The following is a 4,806-nucleotide window of genomic DNA, read 5'->3' as shown; positions in this document are numbered from 1 at the left end:
GACTTGTGAAGTTCAAACTTGTGAAGAACAGTTTTTAAAGTATTGGAATGTGTCTTTGAATATTTATCTGTGACATTTTAATTGCTGCTTGTGCAAAACTTGGGTCGGGATGATTTTATCAAGTAGGACACATTTCTGGAACTTTTTTGAACATTTATGGAGGACATTTTTAAATTTCTCTTTACAATATTGAGTATTGTTGACTTGGTTGGCTTACATGCAGCAATGCTAAGGCTTACTTGAGGCCCAAATCTGGCAAACAGAATTGGACTGCCCAAATGCCATTATTCCACGCAGTTTATGGGCCGGAGCAAGGTGTTGGATCTGGGCCAGAATTAAAATAAATGTGGCGCAGATTTCGGTCAGTTCTACTTTATTTTATTTATTTATTGTCATGGCTGACATGCGGCCTTCCTTTGGCTTGCTTGTGGCCCAAATTTGGCAAACAGGAGTGGACCACACAAATGCTAAAATTCTACATAGTATGTGGGCCAAAACAAGGTGTTATGGGCCAGATGAAAGTGTCAGGTGTGGGCCTGATCTGGGCCTCAGGAATTTTGCTATCTGGGTACAATATGGATATCATTTTTCCATTTATATTTATCTATTTTGGAGTTATATTCTCTCTAATTGCATTAGAAATGATACTAATAGTGCTTAAGTGCTAATGATGTTTAAGCCTGGTTAAAATCCTCTATTTGCAGTAAATGTTGGGTTAAGCACATTTTGACACATAGCATGTATAACTGTGAGCTTGCTGTTTACTCAGAAGTGTTTGATTTGACGCTTGAAGCCTAAAGGAAATTAATTAAGATGCTTCACTGCATTTATCTATATCTGGATATCCCAACAGGCATTCATAGAACTATGGACAGTCATATTAGACTTCAGATTCACCAACTGTGATTTCAAGAGGTTGCCACTGTGTGCACCACTTTTGTCTTGATGTTCAAAGATGGTGGCATGCAAGGCGAGATATTTCTACTTTATCCATTTTTGTTGTGAACTAGAGCTAAGTGCTTTCTTCGCAGGGGTTCCACTCTGCTACTCGGTCACTCTACGCTTTGCTTTGATACATTCCTCTCTCTCTGTAGATAAATTTTCAAATTTAAATTGATGTTTTGGATGTATGATAGAGTTCACTGTGACACAGTCACTTGGGCAAAAATAATAGACAAAGACTATTATTCTTCAATCAACAGGTGGTTCGGCTGACCTTCTTATCAGCAGTGTTTACTAAAATTAAGACAAGCTTTCTGTGTATTAGTCACTGTTTTTCAGTGACACTTTCTGCAGGTTAAATCGTTACGCTTGTAGGTGGCAACAAGGGACTGTCTTTATAAGAGAGTCATTGAATTATTTCTTCAAAAACACTAGTTCATTCAGGTTTGAAACAAGAGACTTTGTCTTTATGAGTGAGTCATTGAATCATTCACTCAATATTATATTATATTATATTATATTATATTATATTAGATCCTATATGTATGTCATCTATATCCTCATTGGTTAAAGGGTTGAAACTCCCCTCGACATATGCCTATATAATATCTTTGTATCTATGAATAAAGTTGAAGTATTGAGAATACATATGAATGTGTGTTTTCTTACTTCCCGGCCGTTATATCCACTTTGAGGGATTGAGAATATCTGAGGTGGCAAAGAGAATCTAGAGGGACCGTTGTTAATGATTTCTAACAATTATATTATATTATATGTGATTTGTTTTTCGTAATAAAAATCACTTCTGGACAGATAAAAAATTCTTAAATATTCATAATCAAATGTATGTCCTGCATAATTAGTTTTCTCTATTCCACAATGCTCTGCTATTATTAATAAAATAAAATAAAATAAAATAAAATAAAATAATACAATACAATACAATACCAATTTCAGTTAGAGTGGACACACAGTTTCTGTCAATCACATGTAATCTTGAGTACCTATAGAGTAGTATTGCATCCTTCATAACTTCATAACTTGCATCCTTCATCCTTCCAAAGAGTATATAGTTGTATTTCATTTATAAAAGAAAGATACAGCTTTACGCTTCTCTCCAAAAACAGTCGCAGAGTACGCAGAGGCGTGCCGTGGGCGGAGCTAAAGAGTAACCAGCACACAAAGCTTTTGTGTTGCGATTGCCTGCAATCTGTGACATTGACATAATTAAAATGAACAAAAACTTAATTGACACAAAATAACTATGGCTAACGAATTAACGAATGAAACATGTTGATGGGCGGGCTCTCGCTCTCACTCTGGTTGATGTGTGTGCTTTTCCAGAAGAACTTTCGGTAAAAGTGTCCATACAAGGAATTTTGCCCTTTATGACCTCATGAAGGGCCATGCTCGAGAAAGAAAAAAAAAAAACTTATACAAACCCTGAAGGAGTGTCATACATCCAACTTGTTTTTTTGAGACTTTGGTCATATTTTGCATGAGAATCCAACTCTTTAACAGTGTAAATAAGTCAGAATGCATGAAATAGCATTAGACATCCCCTTTCATGCTGCCCACTAAGCTCCATATAAAATCTAAACAAACTGTAGTTGTTCGCTTTATATGTTGTATAGACAGTCTCTTCCTGTCTAAGTGCATGGCCATAAGTCTGGCTGCACGGCACTAGTAATGAGTGGCTTTGCGATCTCAGAGCTATAAGGCCTTCTCCTGCCAGAAAGAATGGGAAGTGGAGCATGAGCCTGAATATTCATTGCTTCACTGACATTAGGTTGCTAGAGTTGCGTTCTGATAGGTTTCTGCCCGTGAAGAGCCTCTAAATTGCGAAGAGGTTTTTCTGATGAAGCTCCTGGCTACCAAGATTGCAAATGCGCAGCAAGCATTAATGCTTATTCCTACAGATGCACATGCCCAAAATAATCAAATATGTGTCTGGATCTAATCTCATTCAGAACATATGCGATACCAAAGACTCTATCACAATTCAGTGGCTTTATTGTATATAAATGTGCAAAAACCTAAAATGTATTCTATGTGAAACAATCCATCAATCCTTTTTATGTGAGAAACAGTTCTTTTACTTCTAACTTCTAACATTTGGACAGATCAAAAATACTCCAAAATGCATTTTGTTTCTTTGTTTGCTGTACTATTTGTTTTCTTTATTCCACAATGCTCTATTATTATTATTATTGTTGTTGTTGTACAATCAATTTCAGTTAACTTCATCACAGGGACAAAGAAGGAAGAGAAAGCAAAAGATATAAATATAAAATACTCAATGGAAAAAAAACAACTATACATTTTTAGAGGAGAAAAAGGGAGAAGAGAGAATATAGTACAACTAATTTCTATCCTTTACCATAACCTGCCCTTAAAATCAGTGGGAAAGGATTGGTTGATAAGAATGTCTCAGACAAAATCTAAACCTATACCTACTGATCGGTTCACAGGGATGCTGCTCTAAGATCAACAAGCATCTTGATCCAGTAGCATGTCCTACTTGGTTAAATCACATTAACGCTAATAGCACTAAAAGACCAGGGGTTAGCTGGTTAGCATGATCTAGTTAGTCCCTGCGGGTGGGATGCTGTAACTACACCATAAGGATGAATAGCTCAAGGTATTATAGACCTCCTTGAATTAAGCACCATTAAATATAAAGCTTGATTATAATTCATTTCAAGATCATTGCACTTATCATATGTTAACACAATATATGTTTCTCATTCTTGGCCAGTTGTAGCATCAGCCATAATTACTATTGGGTATTAGATGAGCTTCAGTTTAAGATGCTCAGTAGATGCTCCCTTTTAATGTGTTGGTTGTTTGACAGTTCACACAATTTGGGATCCTTCACAGTGGACCAATTACTCCTATCCTTTAATTAACCTGTGTGGGGACAGGTGTGGATTGGTGGGATCAGCAAACACGGTCTCTAGGTGGACAACAGCTAAATTAGAAGTTAGAAACGAAGACACAATAGCAGGAGACTGACAGATGGTACACAAAGTAATTCTGGGATGTCTTTATTTAACCTATAACCAGTGGCGTAACTTTGCTTTGAAAAGTGGTGGGGACATGTCCCACCCGTCCCACCCGCAAATTACGCCTATGCCTATAACCTGTCAAACAAGAGGAAATCATGTAGACTCTTGGTAAAGACAAGAACAAAATGTTTTAGTAACCAAACAATCAAAAAGTTGCCTACATGGTTTATCTGTTGTTTGCACAGATTACACCACAGTGCAAAAGTTATTTTTAAGGGAGATCAGATTTAGTTTAATTGTTTATGTTTCAATATCTGTATCTGTGCTCTGCTTCTTAAACTTTGATATAATATTCTCATATTTACTGTAGAATTTACAAATCTACAAGTCAAAGAGTTCTGTAAAAACAAGGATGGTTTACATTTTGTGCCTTTCATTTGTTCCAAATCATCTTTGCAATATTATTGTAATGTTAATGAAAAATTCTAGTTCTGTTTCTGTACATGTATAAATAGGCAGCCTGGTCTCATGTTTATACGTAGGTATTAATACGTAACATTTACAAGCACAAAACGTAAATTTTTATTAATGCTAAAACGTACAATTTAGACGTATTTCAACGTTTAAAACGTACAAATCGCTACGTATTTTTAGCTAAAAAACATACAAATATTTACGTATCTTTTATATCATTAAGACATTCGTATCAGTGCATTTTTTATCATTTAATCAATAAGCGATTAGATTTTTAGACCCCTTAACCTACCCCCAAACCTAAACCTACCCATTTTATAGCGAATATGCATTTTTATCATTTTATTAATATGCAATTTAGATTTTTAGACCCCTTACCCTA

The sequence above is a fragment of the Sinocyclocheilus rhinocerous genome, unplaced genomic scaffold, assembly GCF_001515625.1.
Source record: "Sinocyclocheilus rhinocerous isolate Xijiao unplaced genomic scaffold, SAMN03320098_v1.1 scaffold1303, whole genome shotgun sequence".
NCBI lineage: Eukaryota > Metazoa > Chordata > Actinopteri > Cypriniformes > Cyprinidae > Sinocyclocheilus > Sinocyclocheilus rhinocerous.
The sequence above is the reverse complement of the archived record's forward strand: the minus strand, read 5'-3'. Positions refer to the sequence as shown.